Source organism: Petromyzon marinus, chromosome 22, assembly GCF_048934315.1.
Source record: "Petromyzon marinus isolate PM22_M1 ecotype Great Lakes invasive population chromosome 22, UKy_Petmar_22M1.pri1.0, whole genome shotgun sequence".
Classification (NCBI taxonomy): Eukaryota; Metazoa; Chordata; class Hyperoartia; order Petromyzontiformes; family Petromyzontidae; genus Petromyzon; species Petromyzon marinus.
In genome coordinates, this window is record NC_133688.1 from 2,433,039 (window position 1) to 2,447,709 (window position 14,671).

The following is a 14,671-nucleotide window of genomic DNA, read 5'->3' on the forward strand; positions in this document are numbered from 1 at the left end:
ATTCCTCTCGATAAGGCGAGCAGTACGAGTACCACCTTGATGGGTCTGCGACGTTTTCTTCCAGAGATATTACCAAAAAACCACAAACATCCCAGAATCCTCTCGGTTTGGGGTCAAAATGTTGTCGCTCATTAAATCCCATAAGAAACGTCGCATCGAATGAATGTGATTGAATTCTCCCCGTCTGGACGAGCGGAATTGAATGGTGCAACTGATTTTGCTGTGCTGTGAAAATTCAGATATTTGCATGACTGCTTTTGTTTTATTTTGTTAATAGCAAAAAGCATTCAACCCCATAATACATGCTGTTTTATTGGTCGCTCGTCCATTTCATATCCCATAGCTTAACCATTCATATATTTGGATTCCTCTCGACGAGCCGAGCAGTACGCGTACCACCTTGATGGGTCTGCGACGTTTCCTTCCAGAGTTATTACCAAAAAACCACAAAAATCCCAGAATCCTCTCGGTTTGGGGTCAAAATGTTGTCGCTCATTAAATCCCATAAGAAACGTCGCATCGAATGAATGTGATTGAATTCTCCCCGTCTGGACGAGCGGAATTGAATGGTGCAACTGATTTTGCTGTGCTGTGAAAATTCAGATATTTGCATGACTGCTTTTGTTTTATTTTGTGAATAGCAAAAAGCATTCAACCCCATAATACATGCTGTTTTATTGGTCGCTCGTCCATTTCATATCCCATAGCTTAAGCATTCATATATTTGGATTCCTCTCGACGAGGCGAGCAGTACGAGTACCACCTTGATGGGTCTGCGACGTTTCCTTCCAGAGTTATTACCAAAAATACACAAACATCCCAGAATCCTCTCGGTTTGGGGTCAAAATGTTGTCGCTCATTAAATCCCATAAGAAACGTCGCATCGAATGAATGTGATTATATTCTCCCCGTCTGGACGAGCGGAATTGAATGGTGCAACTGATTTTGCTGTGCTGTGAAAATTCAGATATTTGCATGACTGCTTTTGTTTTATTTTGTGAATAGCAAAAAGCATTCAACCCCATAATACATGTTGTTTTATTGGTCGCTCATCCATTTCATATCCCATAGCTTAACAACTCATATATTTGCATTCCTCTCGATAAGGCGAGCAGTACGAGTACCACCTTGATGGGTCTGCGACGTTTTCTTCCAGAGATATTACCAAAAAACCACAAACATCCCAGAATCCTCTCGGTTTGGGGTCAAAATGTTGTCGCTCATTAAATCCCATAAGAAACGTCGCATCGAATGAATGTGATTGAATTCTCCCCGTCTGGACGAGCGGAATTGAATGGTGCAACTGATTTTGCTGTGCTGTGAAAATTCAGATATTTGCATGACTGCTTTTGTTTTATTTTGTTAATAGCAAAAAGCATTCAACCCCATAATACATGCTGTTTTATTGGTCGCTCGTCCATTTCATATCCCATAGCTTAACCATTCATATATTTGGATTCCTCTCGACGAGCCGAGCAGTACGCGTACCACCTTGATGGGTCTGCGACGTTTCCTTCCAGAGTTATTACCAAAAAACCACAAAAATCCCAGAATCGTCTCGGTTTGGGGTCAAAATGTTGTCGCTCATTAAATCCCATAAGAAACGTCGCATCGAATGAATGTGATTGAATTCTCCCCGTCTGGACGAGCGGAATTGAATGGTGCAACTGATTTTGCTGTGCTGTGAAAATTCAGATATTTGCATGACTGCTTTTGTTTTATTTTGTGAATAGCAAAAAGCATTCAACCCCATAATACATGTTGTTTTATTGGTCGCTCATCCATTTCATATCCCATAGCTTAACAACTCATATATTTGCATTCCTCTCGATAAGGCGAGCAGTACGAGTACCACCTTGATGGGTCTGCGACGTTTTCTTCCAGAGATATTACCAAAAAACCACAAACATCCCAGAATCCTCTCGGTTTGGGGTCAAAATGTTGTCGCTCATTAAATCCCATAAGAAACGTCGCATCGAATGAATGTGATTGAATTCTCCCCGTCTGGACGAGCGGAATTGAATGGTGCAACTGATTTTGCTGTGCTGTGAAAATTCAGATATTTGCATGACTGCTTTTGTTTTATTTTGTTAATAGCAAAAAGCATTCAACCCCATAATACATGCTGTTTTATTGGTCGCTCGTCCATTTCATATCCCATAGCTTAACCATTCATATATTTGGATTCCTCTCGACGAGCCGAGCAGTACGCGTACCACCTTGATGGGTCTGCGACGTTTCCTTCCAGAGTTATTACCAAAAAACCACAAAAATCCCAGAATCCTCTCGGTTTGGGGTCAAAATGTTGTCGCTCATTAAATCCCATAAGAAACGTCGCATCGAATGAATGTGATTGAATTCTCCCCGTCTGGACGAGCGGAATTGAATGGTGCAACTGATTTTGCTGTGCTGTGAAAATTCAGATATTTGCATGACTGCTTTTGTTTTATTTTGTGAATAGCAAAAAGCATTCAACCCCATAATACATGCTGTTTTATTGGTCGCTCGTCCATTTCATATCACTTAGCTTAACCATTCATATATTTGGATTCCTCTCGACGAGGCGAGCAGTACGAGTACCACCTTGATGGGTCTGCGACGTTTCCTTCCAGAGTTATTACCAAAAAACCACAAAAATCCCAGAATCCTCTCGGTTTGGGGTCAAAATGTTGTCGCTCATTAAATCCCATAAGAAACGTCGCTAAGAATGAATGTGATTGAATTATCCCCGTCTGGACGAGCGGAATTGAATGGTGCAACTGATTTTGCTGTGCTGTGAAAATTCAGATATTTGCATGACTGCTTTTGTTTTATTTTGTGAATAGCAAAAAGCATTCAACCCCATAATACATGCTGTTTTATTGGTCGCTCGTCCATTTCATATCCCATAGCTTAACCATTCATATATTTGGATTCCTTTCGACGAGGCGAGCAGTACGAGTACCACCTTGATGGGTATGCGACGTTTCCTTCCAGAGTTATTACCAAAAAAACACAAACATCCCAGAATCCTCTCGGTTTGGGCTCAAAATGTTGTCGCTCATTAAATCCCATAAGAAACGTCGCATCGAATGAATGTGATTGAATTCTCCCCGTCTGGACGAGCGGAATTGAATGGTGCAACTGATTTTGCTGTGCTGTGAAAATTCAGATATTTGCATGACTGCTTTTGTTTTATTTTGTGAATAGCAAAAAGCATTCAACCCCATAATACATGCTGTTTTATTGGTCGCTCGTCCATTTCATATCCCATAGCTTAACCATTCATATATTTGGATTCCTTTTGACGAGGCGAGCAGTACGAGTACCACCTTGATGGGTATGCGACGTTTCCTTCCAGAGTTATTACCAAAAAAACACAAACATCCCAAAATCCTCTCGGTTTGGGCTCAAAATGTTGTCGCTCATTAAATCCCATAAGAAACGTCGCATCGAATGAATGTGATTGAATTCTCCCCGTCTGGACGAGCGGAATTGAATGGTGCAACTGATTTTGCTGTGCTGTGAAAATTCAGATATTTGCATGACTGCTTTTGTTTTATTTTGTGAATAGCAAAAAGCATTCAACCCCATAATACATGCTGTTTTATTGGTCGCTCGTCCATTTCATATCACATAGCTTAACCATTCATATATTTGGATTCCTCTCGACGAGGCGAGCAGTACGAGTACCACCTTGATGGGTCTGCGACGTTTCCTTCCAGAGTTATTACCAAAAAACCACAAAAATCCCAGAATCCTCTCGGTTTGGGGTCAAAATGTTGTCGCTCATTAAATCCCATAAGAAACGTCGCATCGAATGAATGTGATTGAATTCTCCCCGTCTGGAAGAGCGGAATTGAATGGTGCAACTGATTTTGCTGTGCTGTGAAAATTCAGATATTTGCATGACTGCTTTTGTTTTATTTTGTGAATAGCAAAAAGCATTCAACCCCATAATACATGTTGTTTTATTGGTCGCTCGTCCATTTCATATCCCATAGCTTAAGCATTCATATATTTGGATTCCTCTCGACGAGGCGAGCAGTACGAGTACCACCTTGATGGGTCTGCGACGTTTCCTTCCAGAGTTATTACCAAAAATACACAAACATCCCAGAATCCTCTCGGTTTGGGGTCAAAATGTTGTCGCTCATTAAATCCCATAAGAAACGTCGCATCGAATGAATGTGATTATATTCTCCCCGTCTGGACGAGCGGAATTGAATGGTGCAACTGATTTTGCTGTGCTGTGAAAATTCAGATATTTGCATGACTGCTTTTGTTTTATTTTGTGAATAGCAAAAAGCATTCAACCCCATAATACATGTTGTTTTATTGGTCGCTCGTCCATTTCATATCCCATAGCTTAACAACTCATATATTTGCATTCCTCTCGATAAGGCGAGCAGTACGAGTACCACCTTGATGGGTCTGCGACGTTTTCTTCCAGAGATATTACCAAAAAACCACAAACATCCCAGAATCCTCTCGGTTTGGGGTCAAAATGTTGTCGCTCATTAAATCCCATAAGAAACGTCGCATCGAATGAATGTGATTGAATTCTCCCCGTCTGGACGAGCGGAATTGAATGGTGCAACTGATTTTGCTGTGCTGTGAAAATTCAGATATTTGCATGACTGCTTTTGTTTTATTTTGTTAATAGCAAAAAGCATTCAACCCCATAATACATGCTGTTTTATTGGTCGCTCGTCCATTTCATATCCCATAGCTTAACCATTCATATATTTGGATTCCTCTCGACGAGCCGAGCAGTACGAGTACCACCTTGATGGGTCTGCGACGTTTCCTTCCAGAGTTATTACCAAAAAACCACAAAAATCCCAGAATCCTCTCGGTTTGGGGTCAAAATGTTGTCGCTCATTAAATCCCATAAGAAACGTCGCATCGAATGAATGTGATTGAATTCTCCCCGTCTGGACGAGCGGAATTGAATGGTGCAACTGATTTTGCTGTGCTGTGAAAATTCAGATATTTGCATGACTGCTTTTGTTTTATTTTGTGAATAGCAAAAAGCATTCAACCCCATAATACATGCTGTTTTATTGGTCGCTCGTCCATTTCATATCACTTAGCTTAACCATTCATATATTTGGATTCCTCTCGACGAGGCGAGCAGTACGAGTACCACCTTGATGGGTCTGCGACGTTTCCTTCCAGAGTTATTACCAAAAAACCACAAAAATCCCAGAATCCTCTCGGTTTGGGGTCAAAATGTTGTCGCTCATTAAATCCCATAAGAAACGTCGCATCGAATGAATGTGATTGAATTATCCCCGTCTGGACGAGCGGAATTGAATGGTGCAACTGATTTTGCTGTGCTGTGAAAATTCAGATATTTGCATGACTGCTTTTGTTTTATTTTGTGAATAGCAAAAAGCATTCAACCCCATAATACATGCTGTTTTATTGGTCGCTCGTCCATTTCATATCCCATAGCTTAACCATTCATATATTTGGATTCCTTTCGACGAGGCGAGCAGTACGAGTACCACCTTGATGGGTATGCGACGTTTCCTTCCAGAGTTATTACCAAAAAAACACAAACATCCCAGAATCCTCTCGGTTTGGGCTCAAAATGTTGTCGCTCATTAAATCCCATAAGAAACGTCGCATCGAATGAATGTGATTGAATTCTCCCCGTCTGGACGAGCGGAATTGAATGGTGCAACTGATTTTGCTGTGCTGTGAAAATTCAGATATTTGCATGACTGCTTTTGTTTTATTTTGTGAATAGCAAAAAGCATTCAACCCCATAATACATGCTGTTTTATTGGTCGCTCGTCCATTTCATATCACATAGCTTAACCATTCATATATTTGGATTCCTCTCGACGAGGCGAGCAGTACGAGTACCACCTTGATGGGTCTGCGACGTTTCCTTCCAGAGTTATTACCAAAAAACCACAAAAATCCCAGAATCCTCTCGGTTTGGGGTCAAAATGTTGTCGCTCATTAAATCCCATAAGAAACGTCGCATCGAATGAATGTGATTGAATTCTCCCCGTCTGGAAGAGCGGAATTGAATGGTGCAACTGATTTTGCTGTGCTGTGAAAATTCAGATATTTGCATGACTGCTTTTGTTTTATTTTGTGAATAGCAAAAAGCATTCAACCCCATAATACATGCTGTTTTATTGGTCGCTCGTCCATTTCATATCCCATAGCTTAACCATTCATATATTTGGATTCCTTTTGACGAGGCGAGCAGTACGAGTACCACCTTGATGGGTATGCGACGTTTCCTTCCAGAGTTATTACCAAAAAAACACAAACATCCCAGAATCCTCTCGGTTTGGGCTCAAAATGTTGTCGCTCATTAAATCCCATAAGAAACGTCGCATCGAATGAATGTGATTGAATTCTCCCCGTCTGGACGAGCGGAATTGAATGGTGCAACTGATTTTGCTGTGCTGTGAAAATTCAGATATTTGCATGACTGCTTTTGTTTTATTTTGTGAATAGCAAAAAGCATTCAACCCCATAATACATGCTGTTTTATTGGTCGCTCGTCCATTTCATATCACATAGCTTAACCATTCATATATTTGGATTCCTCTCGACGAGGCGAGCAGTACGAGTACCACCTTGATGGGTCTGCGACGTTTCCTTCCAGAGTTATTACCAAAAAACCACAAAAATCCCAGAATCCTCTCGGTTTGGGGTCAAAATGTTGTCGCTCATTAAATCCCACAAGAAACGTCGCATCGAATGAATGTGATTGAATTCTCCCCGTCTGGAAGAGCGGAATTGAATGGTGCAACTGATTTTGCTGTGCTGTGAAAATTCAGATATTTGCATGACTGCTTTTGTTTTATTTTGTGAATAGCAAAAAGCATTCAACCCCATAATACATGTTGTTTTATTGGTCGCTCGTCCATTTCATATCCCATAGCTTAATCGTTCATATATTTGGATTCCTCTCGACGAGGCGAGCAGTACGAGTACCACCTTGATGGGTCTGCGACGTTTCCTTCCAGAGTTATTACCAAAAATACACAAACATCCCAGAATCCTCTCGGTTTGGGGTCAAAATGTTGTCGCTCATTAAATCCCATAAGAAACGTCGCATCGAATGAATGTGATTATATTCTCCCCGTCTGGACGAGCGGAATTGAATGGTGCAACTGATTTTGCTGTGCTGTGAAAATTCAGATATTTGCATGACTGCTTTTGTTTTATTTTGTGAATAGCAAAAAGCATTCAACCCCATAATACATGTTGTTTTATTGGTCGCTCGTCCATTTCATATCCCATAGCTTAACAACTCATATATTTGCATTCCTCTCGATAAGGCGAGCAGTACGAGTACCACCTTGATGGGTCTGCGACGTTTTCTTCCAGAGATATTACCAAAAAACCACAAACATCCCAGAATCCTCTCGGTTTGGGGTCAAAATGTTGTCGCTCATTAAATCCCATAAGAAACGTCGCATCGAATGAATGTGATTGAATTCTCCCCGTCTGGACGAGCGGAATTGAATGGTGCAACTGATTTTGCTGTGCTGTGAAAATTCAGATATTTGCATGACTGCTTTTGTTTTATTTTGTGAATAGCAAAAAGCATTAAACCCCATAATACATGTTGTTTTATTGGTCGCTCGTCCATTTCATATCCCATAGCTTAACCATTCATATATTTGGATTCCTCTCGACGAGGCGAGCAGTACGAGTACCACCTTGATGGGTCTGCGACGTTTCCTTCCAGAGTTATTACCAAAAAACCACAAAAATCCCAGAATCCTCTCGGTTTGGGGTCAAAATGTTGTCGCTCATTAAATCCCATAAGAAACGTCGCATCGAATGAATGTGATTGAATTCTCCCCGTCTGGACGAGCGGAATTGAATGGTGCAACTGATTTTGCTGTGCTGTGAAAATTCAGATATTTGCATGACTGCTTTTGTTTTATTTTGTGAATAGCAAAAAGCATTCAACCCCATAATACATGCTGTTTTATTGGTCGCTCGTCCATTTCATATCACTTAGCTTAACCATTCATATATTTGGATTCCTCTCGACGAGGCGAGCAGTACGAGTACCACCTTGATGGGTCTGCGACGTTTCCTTCCAGAGTTATTACCAAAAAACCACAAAAATCCCAGAATCCTCTCGGTTTGGGGTCAAAATGTTGTCGCTCATTAAATCCCATAAGAAACGTCGCATCGAATGAATGTGATTGAATTATCCCCGTCTGGACGAGCGGAATTGAATGGTGCAACTGATTTTGCTGTGCTGTGAAAATTCAGATATTTGCATGACTGCTTTTGTTTTATTTTGTGAATAGCAAAAAGCATTCAACCCCATAATACATGCTGTTTTATTGGTCGCTCGTCCATTTCATATCCCATAGCTTAACCATTCATATATTTGGATTCCTTTCGACGAGGCGAGCAGTACGAGTACCACCTTGATGGGTATGCGACGTTTCCTTCCAGAGTTATTACCAAAAAAACACAAACATCCCAGAATCCTCTCGGTTTGGGCTCAAAATGTTGTCGCTCATTAAATCCCATAAGAAACGTCGCATCGAATGAATGTGATTGAATTCTCCCCGTCTGGACGAGCGGAATTGAATGGTGCAACTGATTTTGCTGTGCTGTGAAAATTCAGATATTTGCATGACTGCTTTTGTTTTATTTTGTGAATAGCAAAAAGCATTCAACCCCATAATACATGCTGTTTTATTGGTCGCTCGTCCATTTCATATCCCATAGCTTAACCATTCATATATTTGGATTCCTCTCGACGAGGCGAGCAGTACGAGTACCACCTTGATGGGTATGCGACGTTTCCTTCCAGAGTTATTACCAAAAAAACACAAACATCCCAGAATCCTCTCGGTTTGGGCTCAAAATGTTGTCGCTCATTAAATCCCATAAGAAACGTCGCATCGAATGAATGTGATTGAATTCTCCCCGTCTGGACGAGCGGAATTGAATGGTGCAACTGATTTTGCTGTGCTGTGAAAATTCAGATATTTGCATGACTGCTTTTGTTTTATTTTGTGAATAGCAAAAAGCATTCAACCCCATAATACATGCTGTTTTATTGGTCGCTCGTCCATTTCATATCACATAGCTTAACCATTCATATATTTGGATTCCTCTCGACGAGGCGAGCAGTACGAGTACCACCTTGATGGGTCTGCGACGTTTCCTTCCAGAGTTATTACCAAAAAACCACAAAAATCCCAGAATCCTCTCGGTTTGGGGTCAAAATGTTGTCGCTCATTAAATCCCATAAGAAACGTCGCATCGAATGAATGTGATTGAATTCTCCCCGTCTGGAAGAGCGGAATTGAATGGTGCAACTGATTTTGCTGTGCTGTGAAAATTCAGATATTTGCATGACTGCTTTTGTTTTATTTTGTGAATAGCAAAAAGCATTCAACCCCATAATACATGTTGTTTTATTGGTCGCTCGTCCATTTCATATCCCATAGCTTAAGCATTCATATATTTGGATTCCTCTCGACGAGGCGAGCAGTACGAGTACCACCTTGATGGGTCTGCGACGTTTCCTTCCAGAGTTATTACCAAAAATACACAAACATCCCAGAATCCTCTCGGTTTGGGGTCAAAATGTTGTCGCTCATTAAATCCCATAAGAAACGTCGCATCGAATGAATGTGATTATATTCTCCCCGTCTGGACGAGCGGAATTAAATGGTGCAACTGATTTTGCTGTGCTGTGAAAATTCAGATATTTGCATGACTGCTTTTGTTTTATTTTGTGAATAGCAAAAAGCATTCAACCCCATAATACATGTTGTTTTATTGGTCGCTCGTCCATTTCATATCCCATAGCTTAACAACTCATATATTTGCATTCCTCTCGATAAGGCGAGCAGTACGAGTACCACCTTGATGGGTCTGCGACGTTTTCTTCCAGAGATATTACCAAAAAACCACAAACATCCCAGAATCCTCTCGGTTTGGGGTCAAAATGTTGTCGCTCATTAAATCCCATAAGAAACGTCGCATCGAATGAATGTGATTGAATTCTCCCCGTCTGGACGAGCGGAATTGAATGGTGCAACTGATTTTGCTGTGCTGTGAAAATTCAGATATTTGCATGACTGCTTTTGTTTTATTTTGTTAATAGCAAAAAGCATTCAACCCCATAATACATGCTGTTTTATTGGTCGCTCGTCCATTTCATATCCCATAGCTTAACCATTCATATATTTGGATTCCTCTCGACGAGCCGAGCAGTACGAGTACCACCTTGATGGGTCTGCGACGTTTCCTTCCAGAGTTATTACCAAAAAACCACAAAAATCCCAGAATCCTCTCGGTTTGGGGTCAAAATGTTGTCGCTCATTAAATCCCATAAGAAACGTCGCATCGAATGAATGTGATTGAATTATCCCCGTCTGGAAGAGCGGAATTGAATGGTGCAACTGATTTTGCTGTGCTGTAAAAATTCAGATATTTGCATGACTGCTTTTGTTTTATTTTGTGAATAGCAAAAATCATTCAACCCCATAATACATGTTGTTTTATTGGTCGCTCGTCCATTTCATATCCCATAGCTTAAGCATTCATATATTTGGATTCCTCTCGACGAGGCGAGCAGTACGAGTACCACCTTGATGGGTCTGCGACGTTTCCTTCCAGAGTTATTACCAAAAATACACAAACATCCCAGAATCCTCTCGGTTTGGGCTCAAAATGTTGTCGCTCATTAAATCCCATAAGAAACGTCGCATCGAATGAATGTGATTGAATTCTCCCCGTCTGGACGAGCGGAATTGAATGGTGCAACTGATTTTGCTGTGCTGTGAAAATTCAGATATTTGCATGACTGCTTTTGTTTTATTTTGTGAATAGCAAAAAGCATTCAACCCCATAATACATGCTGTTTTATTGGTCGCTCGTCCATTTCATATCCCATAGCTTAACCATTCATATATTTGGATTCCTTTCGACGAGGCGAGCAGTACGAGTACCACCTTGATGGGTATGCGACGTTTCCTTCCAGAGTTATTACCAAAAAAACACAAACATCCCAGAATCCTCTCGGTTTGGGCTCAAAATGTTGTCGCTCATTAAATCCCATAAGAAACGTCGCATCGAATGAATGTGATTGAATTCTCCCCGTCTGGACGAGCGGAATTGAATGGTGCAACTGATTTTGCTGTGCTGTGAAAATTCAGATATTTGCATGACTGCTTTTGTTTTATTTTGTGAATAGCAAAAAGCATTCAACCCCATAATACATGCTGTTTTATTGGTCGCTCGTCCATTTCATATCACATAGCTTAACCATTCATATATTTGGATTCCTCTCGACGAGGCGAGCAGTACGAGTACCACCTTGATGGGTCTGCGACGTTTCCTTCCAGAGTTATTACCAAAAAACCACAAAAATCCCAGAATCCTCTCGGTTTGGGGTCAAAATGTTGTCGCTCATTAAATCCCATAAGAAACGTCGCATCGAATGAATGTGATTGAATTCTCCCCGTCTGGAAGAGCGGAATTGAATGGTGCAACTGATTTTGCTGTGCTGTGAAAATTCAGATATTTGCATGACTGCTTTTGTTTTATTTTGTGAATAGCAAAAAGCATTCAACCCCATAATACATGTTGTTTTATTGGTCGCTCGTCCATTTCATATCCCATAGCTTAAGCATTCATATATTTGGATTCCTCTCGACGAGGCGAGCAGTACGAGTACCACCTTGATGGGTCTGCGACGTTTCCTTCCAGAGTTATTACCAAAAATACACAAACATCCCAGAATCCTCTCGGTTTGGGGTCAAAATGTTGTCGCTCATTAAATCCCATAAGAAACGTCGCATCGAATGAATGTGATTATATTCTCCCCGTCTGGACGAGCGGAATTGAATGGTGCAACTGATTTTGCTGTGCTGTGAAAATTCAGATATTTGCATGACTGCTTTTGTTTTATTTTGTGAATAGCAAAAAGCATTCAACCCCATAATACATGTTGTTTTATTGGTCGCTCGTCCATTTCATATCCCATAGCTTAACAACTCATATATTTGCATTCCTCTCGATAAGGCGAGCAGTACGAGTACCACCTTGATGGGTCTGCGACGTTTTCTTCCAGAGATATTACCAAAAAACCACAAACATCCCAGAATCCTCTCGGTTTGGGGTCAAAATGTTGTCGCTCATTAAATCCCATAAGAAACGTCGCATCGAATGAATGTGATTGAATTCTCCCCGTCTGGACGAGCGGAATTGAATGGTGCAACTGATTTTGCTGTGCTGTGAAAATTCAGATATTTGCATGACTGCTTTTGTTTTATTTTGTTAATAGCAAAAAGCATTCAACCCCATAATACATGCTGTTTTATTGGTCGCTCGTCCATTTCATATCCCATAGCTTAACCATTCATATATTTGGATTCCTCTCGACGAGCCGAGCAGTACGAGTACCACCTTGATGGGTCTGCGACGTTTCCTTCCAGAGTTATTACCAAAAAACCACAAAAATCCCAGAATCCTCTCGGTTTGGGGTCAAAATGTTGTCGCTCATTAAATCCCATAAGAAACGTCGCATCGAATGAATGTGATTGAATTATCCCCGTCTGGAAGAGCGGAATTGAATGGTGCAACTGATTTTGCTGTGCTGTAAAAATTCAGATATTTGCATGACTGCTTTTGTTTTATTTTGTGAATAGCAAAAATCATTCAACCCCATAATACATGTTGTTTTATTGGTCGCTCGTCCATTTCATATCCCATAGCTTAAGCATTCATATATTTGGATTCCTCTCGACGAGGCGAGCAGTACGAGTACCACCTTGATGGGTCTGCGACGTTTCCTTCCAGAGTTATTACCAAAAATACACAAACATCCCAGAATCCTCTCGGTTTGGGGTCAAAATGTTGTCGCTCATTAAATCCCATAAGAAACGTCGCATCGAATGAATGTGATTGAATTCTCCCCGTCTGGACGAGCAGAATTGAATGGTGCAACTGATTTTGCTGTGCTGTGAAAATTCAGATATTTGCATGACTGCTTTTGTTTTATTTTGTGAATAGCAAAAAGCATTCAACCCCATAATACATGCTGTTTTATTGGTCGCTCGTCCATTTCATATCCCATAGCTTAACCATTCATATATTTGGATTCCTTTCGACGAGGCGAGCAGTACGAGTACCACCTTGATGGGTATGCGACGTTTCCTTCCAGAGTTATTACCAAAAAACACAAACATCCCAGAATCCTCTCGGTTTGGGCTCAAAATGTTGTCGCTCATTAAATCCCATAAGAAACGTCGCATCGAATGAATGTGATTGAATTCTCCCCGTCTGGACGAGCGGAATTGAATGGTGCAACTGATTTTGCTGTGCTGTGAAAATTCAGATATTTGCATGACTGCTTTTGTTTTATTTTGTGAATAGCAAAAAGCATTCAACCCCATAATACATGCTGTTTTATTGGTCGCTCGTCCATTTCATATCACATAGCTTAACCATTCATATATTTGGATTCCTCTCGACGAGGCGAGCAGTACGAGTACCACCTTGATGGGTCTGCGACGTTTCCTTCCAGAGTTATTACCAAAAATACACAAACATCCCAGAATCCTCTCGGTTTGGGGTCAAAATGTTGTCGCTCATCAAATCCCATAAGAAACGTCGCATCGAATGAATGTGATTGAATTCTCCCCGTCTGGACGAGCAGAATTGAATGGTGCAACTGATTTTGCTGTGCTGTGAAAATTCAGATATTTGCATGACTGCTTTTGTTTTATTTTGTGAATAGCAAAAAGCATTCAACCCCATAATACATGTTGTTTTATTGGTCGCTCGTCCATTTCATATCCCATAGCTTAACCATTCATATATTTGGATTCCTTTCGACGAGGCGAGCAGTACGAGTACCACCTTGATGGGTATGCGACGTTTCCTTCCAGAGTTATTACCAAAAAACACAAACATCCCAGAATCCTCTCGGTTTGGGCTCAAAATGTTGTCGCTCATTAAATCCCATAAGAAACGTCGCATCGAATGAATGTGATTGAATTCTCCCCGTCTGGACGAGCGGAATTGAATGGTGCAACTGATTTTGCTGTGCTGTGAAAATTCAGATATTTGCATGACTGCTTTTGTTTTATTTTGTGAATAGCAAAAAGCATTCAACCCCATAATACATGCTGTTTTATTGGTCGCTCGTCCATTTCATATCACATAGCTTAACCATTCATATATTTGGATTCCTCTCGACGAGGCGAGCAGTACGAGTACCACCTTGATGGGTCTGCGACGTTTCCTTCCAGAGTTATTACCAAAAAACCACAAAAATCCCAGAATCCTCTCGGTTTGGGGTCAAAATGTTGTCGCTCATTAAATCCCATAAGAAACGTCGCATCGAATGAATGTGATTGAATTCTCCCCGTCTGGACGAGCGGAATTGAATGGTGCAACTGATTTTGCTGTGCTGTAAAAATTCAGATATTTGCATGACTGCTTTTGTTTTATTTTGTGAATAGCAAAAAGCATTCAACCCCATAATACATGTTGTTTTATTGGTCGCTCGTCCATTTCATATCCCATAGCTTAAGCATTCATATATTTGGATTCCTCTCGACAAGGCGAGCAGTACGAGTACCACCTTGATGGGTCTGCGACGTTTCCTTCCAGAGTTATTACCAAAAATACACAAACATCCCAGAATCCTCTCGGTTTGGGG